The sequence below is a fragment of the Lonchura striata genome, chromosome 15, assembly GCF_046129695.1.
Source record: "Lonchura striata isolate bLonStr1 chromosome 15, bLonStr1.mat, whole genome shotgun sequence".
Classification (NCBI taxonomy): Eukaryota; Metazoa; Chordata; class Aves; order Passeriformes; family Estrildidae; genus Lonchura; species Lonchura striata.
In genome coordinates this window covers 18,773,381-18,794,608 of record NC_134617.1, presented here as the reverse complement: position 1 = coordinate 18,794,608, position 21,228 = coordinate 18,773,381, and the positions used below count along the sequence as shown (strand labels likewise).

The 21,228-nt window shown below is 52.9% G+C and overlaps 2 protein-coding genes and 1 long non-coding RNA gene across 3 annotated transcripts in view; 1 reads left to right on the top strand and 2 right to left on the bottom strand.

Moving 5' to 3' along the window:
• The window catches only part of LOC144247141 (uncharacterized), a gene marked incomplete at its 5' end in the record, with an annotated part of 238,215 nt that overhangs the window by 10,553 nt on the left and 206,434 nt on the right, over nucleotides 1–21,228 (top strand). The window lies entirely within an intron of this gene.
• Nucleotides 1–21,228, bottom strand: part of LOC144247136 (uncharacterized) — a 147,298-nt gene that overhangs the window by 1,638 nt on the left and 124,432 nt on the right. The gene's annotated exons all lie outside the window — the stretch shown is intronic.
• Nucleotides 12,679–13,682, bottom strand: LOC144247133 (uncharacterized). Its single transcript, XR_013340836.1, has 2 exons — nucleotides 13,387–13,682; nucleotides 12,679–12,938 (listed from the first exon to the last, which is right to left on the bottom strand). It is a non-coding gene; the product is annotated as an uncharacterized LOC144247133 (long non-coding RNA).

Here is a 21,228-nt window from a genome sequence, read left to right as displayed (position 1 = left end):
AACGGGGGACCCCATGGAAGGAACAACAGGAAAGTGTCTTTACTAACAGATGCTCTGAATCTGCTCGGAGATAGGGCCAGGGAATTTTATGTTAGGAAGTGACAGGAGAAGACATCGGTTTCAGAAAATGTTACTAATTGATGATAGAGACTGCTGCTCAGCCAAGGTCCTGCTCTATTCATGAGCTTCCAGAAGAACAAGACTTAACAGAGCCATGAATATCGTTTGCTATATGAAAGCACGGAGTATATCAAGGTGGGTATGTAATAGGTGGATTGGGAAGTCTGTACCTCTCAAGTACTTCAGCCAATGGGGAAAGCAGAGGGAGATGTGGCCAGGAGAAATAGGATGAAAAGGAGGCTGTGTGCTCCAACAATTGGAGAGATCCCATGAGGACTGTCCCCTACTCTTTCCCATTTTTAGGAATTAAATTATTTTACAGGATTCTCTGTCTGCTTTGTGGACAGAATCCTCTGGTGATGTCAATTTTTCCACACACCTTGGGGCCCATCCGGAATTCCTTCCACTGTCCGGGGCGGCGGGCAGGGAGTGCAGCTGAAGGTGCCTCACCCACTTTGGGTGATCGGCTCCCTTGGCTGGCGGCAGCACCGGGGATTGATTGGGGACCCGGGAGTGAGCAGGAGACAGACGAGTGACACATCAGGGGGTCTGTGAAGAGTCAGCAGGGAGAGAGCACTGAAAATCTCATCAGTGAGTGCCCTGGGATCCTCGGGGAGTGAACATGGCAGGGCACCCATGGAGGGGAGAAAAGGGAAAGCCAGGGAGGGTCCTGGCCAAAGGGATGATGATCCCAAAATGTCTCTGAAGGGTCCCTTGGGAGAATGCAGAAGAAGTGGAGAAGGAATTTGGACAACAGGGGATGGATGGAGTTGGTGTGCTGGGAAGGAATCAGGTGAAGGGGAGTGTGCAGCAATATGGTTCAGGCAAGAAGCAGCAGGAGGAATCGATGTGGTAAGAAAAAGGATGATAGCAAAGAGGAGGAAGAGAAAAATACTCTGGATAGGGATGTTTTTCCACAGAGTCTTAACCTCACAATTTGCCAGCTAATATTTTGAATTCCCAGTTTCCCAGACAGGAAAAGCAGGAGGTCAGGATGGCAGGGGTTTCTCTGCGGCAGCACCGGGCGCAGAGGTGCGGCACCGGGAGCACGGGCTGGGGCCTGTGAGGAGCTGCGGGGCCAGGCCGGGGCTGTGGGGCAGCCGGGGCTCAGCGCCGGGCGCTGCCTGACCCCACCAGCCCCGGGCAGGGCCGGCAGTGGCCCCCGGCCCCCAGGAGGCTGCGGGACGCCCCGGCCGCTGCCCGGCCCCGGGGAGCTGCCGGCCCTGCCCGCCGGGGGGGCCGCCTTTGGACACTGCGGCAGGACAGGCACCGGCTCTGCCACACGGGCTGGGCAGGGACCCTGAGCACAGGGGGAAAACAAAGGAACAGCTGGGAAATGCAGAGTGCACATGGAAGGATCAGGATTTGCTGTTCAGGATTTGGTTTGGGTCCCTGCAGAAAGGAAAGGTTTTGCAGAAAGCTCAGCAGCTCTCACAGGATGAGCACCCACAGGCAGTGACCGGGGCTGCAGGAGTGGCACAAGAAGGCCCTGCAGCACTTGGGCACAAGGGCACAGCAGCTGAAGGCAAGAAGGGATGAGCAAAAGGCCAAGCTGAAGGCAAAGGCCACGGCAGAGTTCCCACAGCCCCTGAGGGATCAACCCCAGGGCCCAAGGGGGCCCCAGCACCCGGGGCATGACGGGGTCGGCCACAAGCACCTGGCAGAGGCATTGCCCTCCTGGCCAGGGCACAGCCCACCCAAACAGCCCCTGGTGAGGAGTCAGGGCTCCAGCTGCAGCCCACAAGGACACTGCAAGCACAGACAGCAGCACCCTCAGCAGGAGCAAGTCCACCCCTGCATGGACATGGATTGGCAGGGCTCTCTGAGCTCCCATCCCACCGGGGACCCACCACACTGGAGCCCTGGAGAACATTCAGGCTGGGTCTGCATCCAGAGGAGGCCTCTCCTGATGGACACAGGGGCCTCTCCATCCACTCTGAATCTTACACCTAAGGGGGGAAAACTGTAAAGGAATGTTTTCATTATTAAGGGAATAAATGGGAAAGCTGAGCTGGTATCATTTGTTCAATCATTATTACATGCTTTGGAGGATAGATTTGAAATAAACTAATTTCTTTTTCTTCCTACTCTGATTGTTATTAACTAGGAAGGAATTTGATGGTGGCATTGCAATATTGTAAAAGGTGATACAGAGGCTATTGCTGCTGTACCTTCGTGTCAAATGTCTGCCAAGGCCTCTGCTGAAGGGAACCCAGAGGTGTGGGCAGCCCCAGGGAAAATTTGATGTGGAGCCTCTCCAAGTTACTTGGAAGCAACCAGGACAAGTGGTGTCTAAAAGCAACACCCTGTTCCAGGGGAGGGAAGGAAGGGCTCACAGCCTGGTATGGAGTCCCTGCTAAAGGCAGGGCTCTTGGAGCCAGGGATGTCTCCCTACAGCACTCCTATCCTGCCAGTCAGGGAATCGAATGGCTCCAATGAGGAGAACAAGAACAAGTGCTAGCCAAAGACCCTGTGAAATGGCTCAATTTGCTATCGAAAAAATACCTTTTGAGTATCTGAAAAAGAAGTGGAAATGATGGAGACAAAGATTAAATATTTGGGACATATTTTGACTGAAGGTTTATGGTAGATTGACCTAGAGAAGGTCTGGGCAATATGAGAAGTAACATTTCCCAAGACCAAAAAAGATCTGCGACAATTCTGAGGATTAACAGGAATTCCACAGCCTGGATTGAGGATTCTCTGTTCCAGCCAGAGCATTGCAGGACTTTTTAACCCCAGACAGCCTCCAGGCTGTGGTATGGACACGAGAAAGTGAGCAAAACTTGAGAAAATGAACAACCAAAAATATTGATGCCTCAGCTGGGGCTCTTCCACACTCAGAAAAGAAATTGGAATTGCAGATGAATGTTCAACAGGGCCATGCCAAAGGAATCCTTGGGCCAAAATGTTTCACCCAGTGGCCAAAGTGGCCTCATTGTCTGCAGAATTGTGCAGCCACAGCTTCAACAGAACCGAGGCCCAAAACCTGATGACAACAGGATCTCCAACTGTTCCAGTCTGCCATCAAGTTCAAGCTTTGATCACCAAAAGAGCCTCGCAATGGATGAGCAGTGCTCGGTTATTACAGTGTGAAACTTGTTCAGTGGCACAGGAGGGTTCAGAACTGAGGACAGGGGAAGGGTTTAACCCAGCCTCCTGTTTGAACAGCCCACAGAGGGGCTGGGAAGAAACCCAGCACTGCATTCAAGTGACACAGCTCCAGACCCAGCCTGGGGGAGGTTCAGGAGACATTGCCTGGCCTGAGACAGAAAATGTGTTTCTGGATGGCTCTTCAAGGGCAGCAGAAGGGAAAAGAGTTCCAAGACACGCTGTTATTGAGGAAAGGGAATCAGACAAAGCGCAGGTTACCCCCATGGTCAGCTCAACCGGCACAGCTGTGTGTGCTTGTAAGAGCCTGGCACTGAAATGCCCTGAGCAGGAAGGCTTCAATATCTTCTGGTGACACCACCTTACCTAACGGGGGCAAAAGCAATTCTGATTGCTCAGCAACTACTGGATCACTTATTAGGGTATTTCTAAAAATAATAATTCCAATAAAAGGGATTGTGGAAGAAACAAACTCAGACAAGCAGAACTCATTCTCCAGGAAAGATCCTCCAGGGGCTTATGGAAACTTTAGGAATACAATGGGACCTCCAGAACCCCTGGCACCCCCACAGCTCAGGCTGGGTACAAAGAATGAATGGGGAAAGAAAGAAACACCTTTGGAAGCTGGGGATAGAAACCAAGATGCCATGGGGACGGCTTTTGCCATTGGCTTGGGCAAGAAGAAGGGCCACACCCAGGGCAGATATTCCATTATTTCCCCTTGCAATTGATCTCGGGAATCCTTACCTGGGAATTCTCCACCTAGTGCAGGGTGGAGATAAGGGATGCACATTTAAAGCAGTCTGTGGCCAGAATCCTGTCTCTGGTGCAATCTCTCCCCCAGGAAGCTGGGCTGGCACAGAGCCTGCCTTGGCACTTTGCTGTTGCCAACATCCAAGCAGGACATGGGCTCTGCCTAAGGAGTGCAAAGCAGCACCACTGGTGGCCAAGTGGCGTGGCCCATGCCAAGGGGCCCCGAGGCCAGAAACAGCCGCCAGCACAGCTGAACACGGGGGGACCCCTCAGCCTGGGCTCCAGGTCTCTGCAGCCCCGGAGATTTGCACTTCCCGCCTGCAGCAGGAGGATGGGAGGCCCCCCTGAGCCTGCACTGAAGGCAGCGCAGCAGCAGCCAGGGCTCCACAGCGGGGCAAGGCCCTGGGCCTGCCCACACCTCCTCTGCTGAAATCCTCGGCCTGGCCACCCTCCCTGGGCAGCTCCAGCCACCGGGGCCAGCCCTTGCTGCCACTGCTGCAGCTTCAGTGCTCGCTGGGCCTGCACTGCCACAGCTGCTGGGGAGACACCAGGACAATTCCACTCTGGCTCTCACTCACACTCACACACTGCCCTGCCTGCCAGTGCATCCATGGAAAATAGACCAGCTCACAGACTTGAACATTGTTAACCTTTGATTTCTCTACTCAGGCTTGCTTTGCCTTGGCCTTGGGGAAACAAATGTTAAAGGTTTTGTTAAGGGATGTTACACCACTCAGTGGAGATGAGTTTCACATCTCAACACACTGGGAATGGCCCAAAAGAGACCCACAAAGATAACGACCAGCAGCAAAACATCAACCCCAGCAGCAAACAGCAACCAACACCTACCCCAGACACTGCCCCCGGCAGGGCTGCAGACACCTGGTCTGCAAAAGGCTGAGAAGGAAATCCAGCACTTCCCACCTCATTAACAGCAGAAGCAAAGAAATCCGGGTCCAAGAGGAAACCAAATACTAAAAACTACAGGACTTGAAACTATAGAACATTAAACCAGTGGATGTAGATTGCTTCAGACAGCACAAGTTTGGGAAAAACCGAGTAAAACCCATATGTAATGGAACAATTTTCTCAGGCTATGTGGGAATGGAATGACTTCTGTTGCACATCCTGGCCAGAATCAAGGAATGCCTTGATTCTAACACTAAAAAGAATAGTGAAGTTCTCCTTTTTCCTGAAGTTTCAGTGCAAAGTTTATAGCAACAGAGTATTTTTTTATTACTCATACTTCTATATAGCTGGTTATGTTTGGGTAAAGGATGTGAGAATGAGTTTTTTTTTCTGAGGGGGGGGAAGTAGAAAAAGATGAATTACCTTGGGATTTTTTGTCTATGTTTGTGCGTAGCTGTAAAAGATACCAAAATTTTGATCTGGGTTTTTTGAAGTTCACCTTTAGGCTGCATCACTAGAAGAGATATAAAGGTGACCCCTAAACTCTTAAGCAGGCAGTCTGGACAGGAGCTTTAGAAATGCAAATTAACACCGCTGGGGCATAGAGGAGACAATGTACCTGGCTCTTCTTGCCTGGGGCAGGAATTGGCTGATCCCCTCTGCCCCTCACCCCGAGCTCTGCCTGCTTGCACAGATGGAATCTGCACAGATGAAGGCAGAGCCCATGCTGAGGATCTCTGACTCTGAAACAGAAAAGGCTGAAGCTGCAAAGGGAAACAGCAAATGGAGAATGTTGGGAAAACTTCACTAAAATAAGGGGGAGGGGATCATCCCTCTGCCCATTCCAACATCTGCTGCCTCTGTCTGTGCTGTACAGGCTGTATCAGAGCACTGGGGTTTTTGCTAGAAGAGGTTTAGGGAAATCAGTTGGAATTCAAGTATTTGATGATGGAATAAGAAAAAAACGGTCAATTGATGCAACCCTAGCTTGCGGGAGCACCCTAAAATGGGGAAAAGCATTGAAGGGCCACCAGAACAAATCCTACAACACCATGGACCAGCCCCTGGGAACCCAAACCAATTCATATCAGGAGGCAGAGAACCCATTTATCATTTCAATGGCATCATTTGATTACAAGCTGTCCTCAGAATAAGAACCAACCAGACAGCTCCAGCTCCTGACCTTCCTGCCGACCAAGCCACTGAAATGAGGAACACAACATTTCACCAGGGGATGGGATCAGATTATCTGTTAGCAGAAAAAACAGGAGTTTGTGGAAAACTAAATGGCTTAAACGGCTGCTGGTAAAGAAATTACAAGGGAAAAGTGCTGAAAAAGCTAACAAAGGAAATAGGAGAGCAGTTTATGTATTCCTCCAAACATGGAAAGGATGGGAATGGGACACCCTTTCGTGGCTACCCAGCACACCAGGGGTTAAAGGAATGCTGCTTCTCCTCTTCTGTGCTGCAGCAACTCTCATCTTTTTACCATGCTCCACACCTTGGCAGTGCAGCTCATCCAGCAGCTGAGCCAGGGCATGCAGGTGGCAGCCAGGCCTCCTGATCCACAAACGGCTACAAAAGGACAGGGAATGAGGGCACCGAGAATAATCCCAAAACCAAAGAGGACCCGGGAAGAACAAAACAGAGTCAAGGAGTGAATCTGCCTGGAGATAGGGCCGGGCACTTGTAGATAAGGAAGCAACGTGAGAAACCATCAGGTCCAATAAATGTTTCAAATTGGCCCATACAGCTGCTCAAAGTCCCGCTACATTCCCGAACTTCGAGGAGAAGAACAAAGACTTAACAGAGCCATGAATATCGGCTGTTCTACAAAAGGAGGGTGCACATTAACGCGGACAGGCAGCAGGCGCATCGGGAAGTCGGAACCTTCCAAGGAACTCAGCCGGTGGGCAAAGGCAGAGGGAGATGCGGCCGGGAAAATGAGGATAAAAAGGAGGCTGCGGGCTACAGCCACGGCAGAGAGCGTACGGCAAATGCCCCACGGCCTCTGCCCCTGCTCGGCAATAAAGTCACTTTGACAGGACTCCTCGCTCTCCCCCGGGCACACGAACCTCCGGCGACGGGAATTTCCCCGCCCGCTCCCGGCCGCGGGGCAGCCCCTCTGTCCTACCCACAGCAGCCGGGCCGAGCCAGCGCTGCTCCGGCAGCGGCTCCTGCCCGGCCCCGGCGGGAAGGAGACCGCGGGCAGCCGCTCCCGCAGCGCCCTCAGCCCGGGGCCGGCACGGGCCGGACACGGCACCGGCGAGCCGCCGGAGCCCCCTGCCGCCCCCTCCGCCCGCAGCCGGCCCCGAGCCCCCGCAGAGCCCAGCGCGGCTCCCACCTGCGCCGGGGCCGCCTCCGAGCTCCGCCGCCGCCGCCTCACCGCGCTCCGGCCGCTGCCGCCGCTGCCGGGCCCGCACAGCCGCTCGGCCAATGGCGGCGCTGCGCGGCCACGGCCGCCCTCAGCCCGCCGCCGGGGCCGCGCCGCGCCCCGCTCCCACCAATCAGCGCGCCGCAACCGCGACTGACGGCACCGGCGGCCAATGGCAGCGAGCTCGGGGCGGGCTCTGCGCACGGCCCCGCCTCGCCCCGCGCTCTCGGCGCCCCCGGGCTGCGTGAGGGGAAAGCCGGAGATGAGGAACAGCCCCGGCACGGGCCCGGGCCGAGCCGGGATTGAGCTGCCCACACAAACAAACTTCTCCGCGCCTCCCGCCACGGCTTTCCCGGCCCTGCGCCTCCCGTGCCTCCGCCTCTGCGGGAAGCCCAGGAGCCTCACTTCTCCTGCCCCTCGTTAGCGCATCAGTGCTTCGCTTTGATTTCCCCCCTAAAGGGAAACCTGCCCCAAGCCCTGTGGGTGGGTGGGGCAGGGGAGAGATTTCTGGCAGAAAACTCCAAAGACTCGGAGCAGGAGAAGGAGAAGTCAGTGCAGAGCCTTAAATGCAGCTTTCCCCACGCCTCCCTGCTCCCAGCTGCACCTCCTCCCCCGGCAGGGCAGGAGACAGGGAATGGGGCCATGCTCAGCTCATCCCCCGGGGCTTCTCCCTCTGCTCAGGGACAGGAGTCGTTCCCTGCTGCACCCTGCGCTCTCTCCCGGCCGAGACTTCTCCAGGAACTTCTCGGAGCGGAGTCCATCCCCTGGGCACAGCCCCCTCCGAGTGCTGCAGCGTGGGTCACTGTGCCACGGGCTCAGTCCTGCCAGGACAGGCTGCTCCAGCGGGGCCCTCTGCCCGCGGGCTCACAGCCTCCTCTCAGGCATCGCCGAGCTCCAGCCCGGCTCCTCCAGGGGCTGCAGGGGATCTCTGCATCCCCACGGACCTGCAGGGGATCTCTGCATCCCCACGGACCTGCAGGGGATCTCTGCATCCCCATGGATCTGCAGGGGATCCCTGCATCCCCATGGACCTGCAGGGGGATCTCTGCAGCCCCATTGTAATATATGTTATGGAATAATTTGTGCTTATGAAAAATATACATCAAGTCAGTTGTGCCTCTAGAAAAAGATTCTTCAAGTTTTAAATGAGCAGTGGCTGCAGCCGGGGCTGGAGAAACCACAGTTGGCAGAGAAAGAAAGACCTAATTTACAAATGAAAAAAGGTAGCTCGGTGCAGAGATGGGCCCTTTCCGGGGAAAATCCAGGAGACACCCAACGTTTAACCTCTGGTCTGCCGGGGAGCCAGAAAACCGTGTCCCATTCCCATCCTTTCCATGCTTGGACCAATACAGAAACTGCTTTCCTATTTCCTTTATTATCTTTTTCAATACTTTCCCATTGTCATCTCTTTGCCAACATCAGTCTGATTAATTTAGTTTTCCACAAACTGCTTTTTTTTCTGCTAACAGATAATCTGATCCCATCCCCTGGTGAAATGTTGTGTTCCTCATTTCAGTGGCTTGGTCGGCAGGAAGGTCAGGAGCTGGAGCTGTCTGGTTGGTTCTCATTCCGAGGACAGTTTGTAATCTAATGATGCCATTGAAATGATAAATGGGTTCTCTGTCTCCTGATAGGAATTTGTGAAAAATAGCAATCACTTGGTTTTTAGAATTTTAAAAGTTTAGTAATAAAAAAATGGTGAAAAAATAGGAATGTAATTAGACTGATAAAAATTTATAGTTAGGACAATTACAAGACAATAAAAAGGAAAGAATATCTGAGGTCCAGATGCTCTCAGGCACTTAAGCCAAGAGGAATGTACCTTGCGAATGAAGGAATCACCCCTAAAACAATACACTGTTGCATATTCATATATCCTTCATGGTTATGCATACATTATATTTGAAACAAAAAACTCTGTCTGTTGTATGTCAACTGCTTTCTTTAATTCCCACGGGGTCTTCGAGTCTGAGCAAGGCGTGAAGAAATCAGCTTCTTCTAATAAGAAAACCATAAATTGCTCTTCTCTGGAGAATTTGCATGTTCCTTGAAGCGAGTATCTCATTCCTTAAACCCCTCCCCCAAGACACACATACATAGTTTCTTTTTTACTACTAAAGCTTCATTTTATCTACAAAGCTACATTTACCATACTGTTATATGTAGCAGATATAATTGGCGCCATTTCTAGCACGATATATGTGATATTGAATATTTGTTAGATTTGTTAGAACACTCTAACAGTCTACACGTTTGTATTAGGATTCCCCCCCTCCCTCGCAGGTGAGACCGGGTGTATATTGGAAACTGATTTACAAGTAAGAAGGTGAGGCTCCCCAGGAGATGGGCCATGGCTGGGGAGATACAGGAACCCCCGGTGCTGATCCCTGCCTGAAGGACCCGAGATGGATATCATGGAAATCCTTGGGCAGACACAGGTGAATGCAGCGTTCCCTCCCGTAAATTTCATCAAGGGATTCAACAAACTCCAGACACTGAATTGTTCTCCCTCATCACCAAAAAAGAAAATCTTATTAACATGTGGACTCTAAAGAGAAGACTGACTGCCGAAATCTTGGCCTCAGGCAGAATTTTCCCTATAAAACCTGCATGTGCCAGGCTGGAGGTGTGTGGGCTTAGAGGAAAACCTCTGCTGAGGCTGATCTCTTCGTTGCACACCCAGGGCCGACCCCGGGCTCGGCTCTGTTCTTTCCTTGTGGCTGGCCAGGTAGAATTTGATTGCAAAATAAATATTTTATTTTTTCATATTAATTTGGCTGGACAAATTTTCATTTATAACAGTTGTAACACATAAAAGGAAGAATCCCCATTTCTTCCACCATCCCATCCTCAATACATTACCCCACCAGTTAGTTTTTAACACTGTTTTCCCATTTTTGGATTGGTGTCTGGGTTGTTTTTTTCTAGGATGACCTCACCGTTGTCATCTATTTTCAACAGTCTGATATATTAAACTTTCCACAAACACCCCCTTCATTAGCCAATAAATAGTCTAAAACCAACCTATTCTGGTACACTGCAGTTTTTCCCCATTTTGCCTGCAGGTACTTAATTTGGATGGGTCATAACAGTGGCTGTTGACATGGGGGTGTGTAATAAAAATGAACTTTGGTTTCTTTCCGTGTAACACTTTCTGTAGCATTTGTGACACGATCTTGCTGCTATCTCAGAAGGGAAAAGACAACAAATGAGAGAGAGAAACAGGAATGACAGAGGTCTGGCATGGCTTATACCCCCACCTCCCCTGCCTGTGGGGCTGCTGCCCACAGCAGGTACGTGTGATCTTCTCGCTGGTGAGTACAGTGCTCAATCCAGGCTTGCCCTCTGTTTCCCTTGTCACTCCTTTTTGCTTATTTTTCTATGCAAGTCCTTTTCAACACTCCTTTGGTGTGTTTTGGTGTTGCCCATTTTAGATGTGATAGTCCATTCCTCATGTTTCTTCACAAGTCCTCTGCCTCTGTTTCCCACTTTCTCTAACAACCTGAATACCATCTTCTTTCAACTACTCAAAAAGTCCTTTCTCTCACAATACCATTCAACACAATCCACCTGCCTCCAAGGAGATAAAGTAAAGCTCAAAATAAACAATCTACATTATATATACTTCCATTAATCTACATTTACTCACTTTTATTTTTCACTCACTTTCACATACAAGGTACCTTTTACTTTCAGTCTACATTACATATCTACACCCTGAGTGCTCATGGAATGTTAATCCATCAACCCAGCAGGTTTAATCCTGGATGTCTCTCAACCCAGCAGAATTTTAGGTGTTACTGTTTTCCAACCCCAGATCCCCTTGGACATTTTTAACCTTCAGTCCTGCTGTGTTGTCCAACCCCAGATCCCCTTGGGCATAACCTCAATCCACAACCCTGAGTGCTCTTGGAATGCAAATCCCCCAACCCTCGGGAAGGAGCCCCTAGAAAACAAACCCCCACAGCTCCTCCCCACCCACCTGATTTGGGAAGAATTTTCTCTGAGAGAAGTGGAAAAGAACCTGTTTATTTAACAAACAAAACACTCCCCAGCATTAAAAAAAATGAATAACACCAGATGACAACAAAACTCTTTCACCACTCTGAAGAGATGACAAATCCAGAAAGTCTCTCCTGGGGGTGGTCGCCCGGGTCTGGGCGCTGGGGATTGCTCTGGGCACTGGGGATGGCTGCTGCAGATCACAGAGCGCAGGCTCCCGGTGCTCCTCGGGGTTCCCAGGTCCCAGTCCAGAGCAGGTTGGATGGTATTCAGGAAAGGGAAAGGGAAAGAAACAGTCCAGGGAAAGAATTGGAATGCCTAGTTAAACTAACTAACAGGAAAAAGCAAAGGCAAGAGCGGAAGCAAGAGCAAGCAAACAAAGCCAGCAAAAGCAAGCCAAGCCAGCCTGCACAAGCCTCTTGTGGAGAACAGACCATGGTGGGAGGTGAGCCAGCTGATAACAAGACAAAACAAACCTTCATTTTAGAGTCAGTTCTGAGAGCACAGAACAGAATATCAAACATGAACAGAACCCACGATTGGGGATACAAACACCAGAACCTCACCCTGGGACACCTGGGTTCCCACATCAGCAGGAGACAGTTCCTGACAGTCGAAGGGTCAGTGGCAGGGTCCTCATCACACCCGTTCCTTAAATGTTATCTGGCCATGCAGACGGTTTTAGCTACTTCCACAAGTACTTTAAATCAACATTGGCTGTTTCACAAATACCTCTGAGTTATTACTGTCAGTTAGTTACAAAAATAAAAGAATTAGTTATTATTTCACAACTACAGCTACTTCTGCAAAAGTTAACATTCTAATGCACAACACATGGCATTCACTTCAATATTTTGCAAAAGCCAAAGCTATCATGTATGTTTTTCACACTGTGCACAAACTAAACTATCAGCCATGAATGATGTTCTGAGGATATGAGCTACACAGGGGCCAGGGCATTGGCCACAAAAAGCTGACAAATTATACTACAGCAAAAGCAGTTAAAAGTGATTACAAACTGTACTGTATCAAAATCGTTGTGATTAAGAATAATTTTCAGAAGTCAAGACATAAGAGCAAAAGCCACCAACTACATAGTTCTCTATAACAAACCCAGGGCAGGTGTTTCCCTTGCAGGGAGCACTGGGGCCTTCCCCGGGCCCCTTCTGCCCTCTGGCAGAGCCGGTGGCATTTTCCAGCACACGCAGTTTGTAACCAAGAGTCGGGTGCAGCCCAGAAGGCTCCGAGCGCCTCCTCCCAGGCCGACTCTGCAGATCCGAGGCTGCTCTGGGCTCTGCCAGGGCTCTGCTGGGGCTCAGCTCTGGGCCAGGCTGGGCCCGCTCTCCCCTCACATTGCTCCGGGCAGCCGAGTCACGGAGGGAGGAGGAGGAAGGGACACCTCAAGGGACTTGAGGTTTAAAAGAGTTTTTATTCAAAAAACTGCCATACCAAACAGGCTGTCATAAGAGCCGTAACAAACAGGCTGTCCTAACTACCATAACCAACTAGCACTGCTAACTACCATCACTAATCAGTTGTCCTAACTAACTACTTTAACTAAAAGCTGTCCTCAAGTGCTTCATCTCCTCCGCTGCTCCCTCAGTTGCTTTGCTGCGGTGATCAGAGGGGTCAGGCTGGAGAGAGGCTTGGCTGATGATAAAAATGGGTGCTGCCCAAAAAATAAAAAAGAAATAAATGAACTGTTACTTTCCAGAGCCAACTTCCTCACAGGCTCTGTTGCAACAGGACAAAGGGAAATGGTCTGAAACTCAGGAGAGGGAAGCAGGCTCAGGTTAGATCGCAGGCAGAATCTTTTTGCCAGGAGAGTGGGGAAACACTGACAGAAGGTGCCCAGGGATGTGGGAGGTGCCTCCTCCCTGGGAACATCCAAGCTCAGGCCAGGCAGGGCTCTGAGCACCTGACCTGCCTGAAGATGGCCCTGCTCCTCGTGGGGCACCAGGGGCAGATGCCCTCGAAAGGACCCTGCCAAGCCAAACCCGGCGAGGATTCTGCTTGCTTTGCGTGTGGAACGCAGCGAGGCTGGAGACTATCGGAGGGGCCCCAGCAGAAAACCCCTCCCTGGTGCTGCTGCTTCCCCTCGGCCGCTCGGCATTCACCTGCAGCAGCTCCTGGGCAGACCAGCGCTGCTCCTCGTCCGGCTCCAGGCTGCACTCGAGGAAGTCCCGCAGCAGAGCCGACAGGCGCCGGGGCTCCTGCAGCTGCGGGGTCCCGTTGTGCCGGATCAGAGCGCGAGCCTGCAGGAAAAGCAAACTCAGCGCTCTGCCAGCTTCCTTCCCACCCACAGGTGCTCACAGCGACCCCGGGTTCTCAGCCCCAGCTCCAGGGGCACTTTCCTCCCTGGCACGGATGCTGCTCACAGCTTATTTTCCTGTGCCAACCAAAAAACCCAAACCCTGGTGCTGCCACAGCCATTGGAAAGAGCTGATGCGCTTGCTTCACATTTTCAGGTCATCCTCAGAGCCAGAAGAGCTGCAACAGCGTAAATCCCAAAGCAAATTGTTGCTGGAGACTGCAGAATATTTGTCTGTGTTGGGGCTCGAGTGCTCTGGGAATTCCCTTCCCCAGGTGCAGAAACCTCCAGCTGCTGCTCCCAGTGCAGGGTCACCCTGTGCTCACAGGGCTCTGCAGCCCCTGGAGAATTTGCCTCTTACCATGGCCCTCGTTTCCTTGAAGTAAGGAGGTTCTCCTTCCACCATCTCGATGGTCACAATGCCAAAGGACCAGATGTCCACCTTGGGGCCATAAGGAGAACTGGTCACAACTTCTGGGGCCATCCAGTGAGCAGTGCCCACCATGGAGCTGCGCCGGTCCTGCTCAGAGCTGAGCTGAGCACAGAGGCCAAAATCAGCTGAGGACAGAAACAAACACGTCAAGGGCAGCTGGAATGAGGAAACTGAGCACCAAGACTCGCCACCCAGTCTGAGAATGCAGTAGTGAAGTCAGCTGGAAAAGTGCTCCGGGCTGTAGCCAAGGGAAGGTGGAACTGGACCCTTAAAGAAACCCTCAGCTTTCGTGCAGTGGCTTTTACTGATTCCCTTGAAGCTTTAGATTCCAACTCCTGCCCCTCTGGCTGGGCCATACCCAGAGCAAAGCCACCCCTGGCACCCTGCTGCTCTCCGGAGCTCTCTGCAGGGGCAGCCGCTCTCAGCTGGCAGCAGGGGCCGGGCAGTGCCCCCAGCAGCCCTTGTGGGGCTCTGGCCGGCACTGGGAAGCAACCCCACAGCCGCACCCGGGAGCGCCGTGCCTGGCCAGGAACACCCACCCAGCTTGACAGAGCCGGCCATGCCCAGGAGGATGTTGGAGCTCTTCAGATCTCTGTGGATCATCCGGTTCGCATGGAGGAAATCCAGGCCCTGCAGGCACTGAGAGAGAACAAGAAACACCAGGACAAAAACCAATGGCCGGAATCTATCACACAAGAAGGGACAGGTCTGAATTCTGCCAGCAGCAGCTTTGCTGTGACAGGCCAGGAGTGCAGAGCAGACAGGCTCCAGGCAAACGGTTCAGGGCAAAGCTGAGAACAGCACATCAAATCCAGAACAGACAGAGAGTGCCACAACAGCAGGAAAGAGAGCAAGAACAGAGCAGAAGTGCAGCGATGCTGGCAGGCCGTTCACTGCAGAGGCTCTTTCTTCTCCAGCTCATAAAAACAACAGAGAAACAGAGCCCTGAGCATGGAGCCACTCCTGTTCTCACGCCTGTGTGGAAGGACCATCGTGTCCAAGCCGTGGCAGCCACAGGCAGGATCCCTCACCTCCCGACTTACAGCTGCCATCTCTCCTTCAGCCATGCGTGTCTGTCTGACAACGTCCTGCAAAATTCCTCCATCCATGTATTCCATCACCAGCCAGAGATCTCCGTCAACAAGGAAGCTGGAAGAGGAAAGCAGTGGCATGGAGACAAATGTGCAGTGCTCAATTCCCCCATGGAAAAGCCTGGAGTGGAGTTTTGTTTCCAGGTCACTTGTCCATGAGGACAGAATCAGATGGAGAGACATTCCTGCCAGGCTGCAGAGTCCTTGGAATCTGCACAGTCTAAAGGAAGAGACCCCTGTGAGAAAGGAGAGGCCTTAGATGGCAAGCAGGTGAAAAATGCAGTTTAGCAACAGCCCAGATCAGTGTGGAACCACAACACTGGCCCCCAGCTGGTTCAGCTTCTGAGCTCATCAGTTCCACCATTCCCTGCAGAACAAGGCAACACAACTCCCAGGGTTATCCAGGGGAGGAGGCCATGCAGCACTTGGGACAAAAGCAATCAGAAACCTTTCAGAAAGTCCCTTCAGAAACAGGCAAGGCCAGTGAAAAATGGGCAAATGAGGCATTTCTGGAAACAAGGCCCTGGTTTTCCTGGCATCTGCAGCAATGGAAAAGGGCTGGGAAGAAGAAGCCAAGGGAAATAATTTCTGCTGTGGTTTATCAGCACTTGTTGTAAGACACAGAAAATGGGGTCAACTTGAAGGAAAAAACAAACCAAAGTAACCAAAGCACACGGAGGGAGCGAACTGCCAGGCTGCTGTTTTGGGAAGATACGGCTGGGTCAGGCATTTTCAAAACAGGCTACAGACTACGGGTGCCAGGAAAGGTTAAGGCAGGGCCCATGCACGGGATGAGGCCTGGAGCACTCACCTGTCCAAAGAGTTGACAATGTTGGGGTTCTTCTTGTCCTTCAGGAGCAGGAGCTCGTTCACAGCGCGTTCCCCGTTCTGCCCTCTGAGACTCATTTTCTTTATGGCCACCTGAGGGGACATTGCAGACCTTTAACTGGAGGAGTCTGTGGCAGGAGGCCACAGCCAACACGGGGCGAGGCTTTTTGGAGTGACAGAGCCGGGCTGTGCCAAACTGCCCCGGGATGGGCACCAGAGCTCAGCAAGGGCCACTCCCACAGCCCATTGCTCTGCTCGCTGGGGCTGCTTACAGGACACATGGCCAGAGACATTTGGCCTTGCAAGCTCTGCAGAAATGGCCCCTCAGCTGTCAGCCTCCCAGCTCTAACCACATTCTCTGCACCTACAGTCTTCTCAAATGGCCTCAACACTCTCATTATTATTCAAACACATTTTGCAAGCAGGAGGTCATTCTGGTTCTGTGAAAACAGAGCAAAACAGCCAGTAACCCTTTAGCAATTGCATGGGATTTGGTCATGATTTCAGATGCAGCTGCTTTGTTTGGGATTGCACAACAAAGCAAACACACACATCCATTGCTCAGGTGATCCCTGTCACAGGCTGTCACTGACCCCAGACCCAAACAACTGCAGGGTTTAGGAGAGAGCTTTGCTCTGGACATCCATCTTCTCATTTCTCTCCCTCTCTCTCTGTGGACAGCTGAAGTGGAATTAAATCCCCAAATTGAGCCCAAGCAGGATCTCACCCTAATTAGGCCTTGAGGTACCCTTTGAAGATGAAAGGCAGTATGGAAAAACTGCTAAATAGTGTTCCTGTTTGCAGCTAAGGTGAAGATAAATTGGGCCTCAGTCTCCAGCCCTGATCCATTCACACTTTTAGATATGAAGAGCAAGCCAGCGTGTCCTGCTCTGACAGACACCGCTGCCCTCCTTGCATCCCTTTGGGCACTCCAGAAGGACTGAGTGTGTCCCAGCTGTGCTCTGCAGGCTGACACTGCTCTGCCTTCAGAGGAGCAGCCTGTGCAGGAAAGCTCTGCTGGCCCCCAGAGCTGCAGCCACAGCTCCCAGCAGAGGGGAGAGCCTTGGAGAGCTGCCAGACGTGCTGGGCGTGTTGGCACTGACCTCTCCTCCAGTGGCCCTGTCGAGTCCTTTGGAAACGGTTCCGAAAGCCCTGGAGACAAAACAGCAGAGAAGAAAGAAGCAGCACTTGAGGCCCTGGGAGTGAAAGCCAGCCCAGACAGGAGATCTCTGCTGCCTGCAGTGCTCACAAACACCTGGGTGCATTGACCCTTGCAACAACAGCGCAGCAGCCACCAGCCCTCTGCCATGCCAGGTGTGCAAGAGAAAACTGAGACCCAACACGAAGGAATTGGGCTGGAGCAAATCCCAAATGTCCACAGTTAATTGCTTTAGTTGAAAACCTGAGGTGAGCAATGGGTGTCTAAAGAACTGGAAAAGAATGCATTTCATCCTTTTCCATTTCCTGCCTAAGACCTGCAGGATCCACAAGGGCCCTGCCATCAGGCAGGTGATGCATTTTCCCCCAGAGTGCATCAGATCTGTGTCTGTTGCTGAATGTATGGGCTCTACGAGCTGTGCTAGAATAGAGCACTCATTAGTTCATCTCTGGTTCCTGTTTCAAAACCATTAGGTTGTTAATGCTGACTAGAGGATATTTTTTGAAGCAAAATATTTGAAAGAAATCTCCTTGAGAACTCTTTTCTGACAGTCACCAGATGGTGTGTGGCTCTTTTAAGCAATCCAGTTCCAGACACAGAAGATCTCCCAGGTCCTGCTCCTTGCTGCAGGCAGGACACTGCCAGCCTCAGGGGCCTGTGACGGCTCCTTCTGACCACAGTTCTCAATTCTGATCAGGACTGAGAGACAGCAGGATGGCACCCCAGTGTCTGAAGGTGTTTGGAGCTCTCCTGACTTCTCCCTTGATCCTGCACCAGCACAGCCCCTGGGCTGCTTGTGCAGAAGTAGCTGCCGTGCACTTACCCTTGGCCAATCTGCTCCACCTCCAGGTATTTCTCGGCAGGCTCCTCCATGCTCACGATGTTCCCTGAAAGAAACCACGTGGAAGAGGCTCCCTCCCAGAGCGAGACCCCGCCAGAGCAGAGCCAGAATGCAGCCCCACTCCCTGGGGCCGTGAGCCCCTTGGTCTCAGCTGGGGAAGGACAATAAATGCCCCTGTGACATTCAGCTGCAGAGCAACGCTGGCTGCAGCTGATGCCGAGACACACACACAGCCCCCTGCTCTGAACACAGGAACAGAGCAGACGTACTCAGCTGCACCAGGCACCACTCCCCTCTCCCCTCTGGCTGCAGGGCTGTGCTGCTGTCAGAACCTTCAGCCCAGGATCCCACAGCAGAGGGAGGTTCCGTGTCCTCTTCCCAAGCACAGGGAGGATCAGTGTCCTCTTCCCAAGCACAGGGAGGTTCTGGGTCCTCTTCCCAAAATGCTGCAGGTTCGCCATCATCTTTCCAGTTGCCTCTGGACTGTTTTCCTTATCTCCTGTGAATGGGCCCATCAATGTTTCCCACATGGCTCAGAGATAACTCCCTCCAGAGCCATTTCTGTTTAACAGGGGATCAAGTGTTGCAGCATTTCTGAGCATTTCTGAGGTCATGATTTATGTTTGGAATGAGATTTGAGCTACTCCAGTCTGGGCCTCAGATTTGGGCCCTGTGAGGCCTTCCAGCCTCTGAAACAGTTAGAAATTAAGAGTTTGTGGTGCAGTTAGAAATTGTATTAAGGTGTGATGGGGAGCACTGGGCTGTCTGGGTGTGAAGTAGTAGAGGTTTATAGTATAAGGTTTCGGCCACTTTAAGACAAAGATAAACAATGTTAGCTTGCCAATCAGAGTGCCTTTGTAAATTGTAAACTATGTAGAAGTGTATAAAAACTGCCATCTTCTCTCAAATAAGTGGAGAACATTGCATTAATAATATTGTTTGGATGTGCGTTCTGTCCGGCCAGCTTTCTGGTTTTATGACGTCCCTGGCTTTTATCAAGGACCCACTGTGTTACTGAGAATGAAATCAGCCCATGGTGAGATGCTCCATCCAGGGGGAAGAGCTAAACAATCCCACCTAGATATATCCTGGGATTTCTAGACAGAGAGGCAGCCTTCCCACAGGTTTCCAAGAGGACACAGCTAGGGTTTTCCACTGGACCGACTACAACTTTTCTACAGGACCACTGCTCCAACAGAAACCAGCTTTGGCTGCCCTCGGGCAGAGAAGCCCTTTTGGGGCACAGGTTTCTGGGGCACGAGACGGGCACCGGTGCTGCCAGGGCTCGGGGGAACTCTGCTTGGGCAGGGACTGTGCCTCACCTGCTGCTGTCAGCGCTGCCCGGGCCCCAGGGCTCAGAGCAGCATTCCTGCCCTGGCCCACACGTTCCTGGTCTGTGTCCCACGGCCGTGCTCAGGATGGCCACCATGTGGGACGTGTCCCGAGGAGGCCGTGCCAGCTTCTGTGGAGGCCCCGTGCCCTTCCCGCCGCGGCTGCGTCGGCAGCTGCGGGGGCTCCTGCTGCTCTGAGCCCGCAGAGCAGGGCAGCGTTTGCTGATGGGCTGAGCCCTTCCTAAAGATCCTGTTGGGCTGTCTGACACACCTGGGGCAAGGCATTCCTTCCAACCTGGGCCACTCTGGGGGGCTGGGGGTGGCCCCAGGGCAGGTGGCAGTGCGTGCAAGGGCCCTTGGTGACACGGTGCAGCATGGTCACCGTGGAATGGAACGGGACAGGGGATCCAAGGGCCCTTGGTGACACGGTGCAGCATGGTCACCGTGGAATGGAACGGGACAGGGATTCCAAGGGCCCTTTGTGACACGCAGTGGCAGAGGTGTTGGCAGTGACAAGGCCACACCACTGTGCTCGGTGCACGCGACGGGACAGGACAGGACAGAGTGGTGCTGTGAGGAGCCCTCGCACAGCCACTCGTTCCTGGCTGACTCCGAGGCTTTCCCGAGGCGTTACTCCTGCAGGTGATGTCGTGGGCAGAGCAGAGCATTTGGTGACCCTTGGCCTTCCCAAGGCATCTCTTCTGCAGCTGCCCTCGAGGGCAGACTGTGGCATTTGCACCATCCTTGACAGGAGTCTCCTGTCCTTGTGGCTGGAGCCCCCAAGAGCAGAGTGCAGGACTTGCTGACTTGGACCGTTTCCGAGCCACCTTCTCCTACAAGTAGCCATGAATCCAGGTAGTGACGTAGAGCACAGACCTACAACTGTGCCCAGGGTGGCCTGGGGCAAGGAAAAGAAAGAAGGCCCTGGAGCTGCCCCAGCACAGCAGCCTGAAGAAGTGAAGCAGTTCCAGACACGGCAGAAGGGTGAATGGCAGAGCCAGGCCACTTGGACACAGACAGCTTGGCCCCATCCCATCCCATCCCATCCCATCCCATCCCATCCCATCCCATCCCATCCCATCCCATCCCATCCCATCCCATCCCATCCCATCCCATCCCATCCCCTGGGGACGTGCCCATAGACAGGACAGAAGAGGGCCTGGGCAGACACCCCGCAGTGCCCGTGCTACATGCCCTGGGGCATCCCGGGTCTGTCCCTGCCTGGGCAGCGCAGGGCTGGGCTGTGTTCTCCGGCCTCTCCCGCAGCCCCTCAGCTCGGGCTGCACTCGCTCTTTGCCAGGTGCAGCCGTGCAGCGCACACGAGAGCAGGAACGCACCCGTGGCCGCTTCCACAGAACAGCGCAGGTACCTGCAGCCATCCCCACCTGGGCTGGGCCTGCTGGCACTGCTCAGCCCAGCAGCACGCCTGCAGCACTCCATGGCTTCTTGACCTTCTCCAAAGCTCGTTTGCAAATTCATCAAGAGAATTCAGCAGGAAGAGACCAGCGCCATGGGCCCTGGGCTCAGAGCATACTCAGAGCTCCTCGGACATGAGACCAGTGCCACCCTGCTGGATTTGCTTGTGCAGAGGGGTGTTTCCAGAGCAGAGTAAGTAGGCAGCTGTGGCCAGGCTTCAATTCCCCTATGAGTCACATGGCTTCCCAAGCCACAGTGCTGGGCCCTGTGAGCCTTTGAGGCCATCGCAGTGCGGTGGGGAGGGAAGCACTTCTCTGGGGACCCTGGGAACACTGCTCCCTCTGGCAGCTTTCCAAGTCTCCCTGTGCCTTCTCCAGGTGCCCGCCATGGTGAGGTACATCCACCAGTGGCTCACGGCCAATGATTCTGCTGAGCACAGGCTGGACAACGCCCTGCTGTATCTCACAGAAGCGCAGCCAAATGACGCAGTAATGACACTCCTGCGTGTGGCCCCATCCTGTGACAGGTACGGGGCCCACCTGCCCAGAG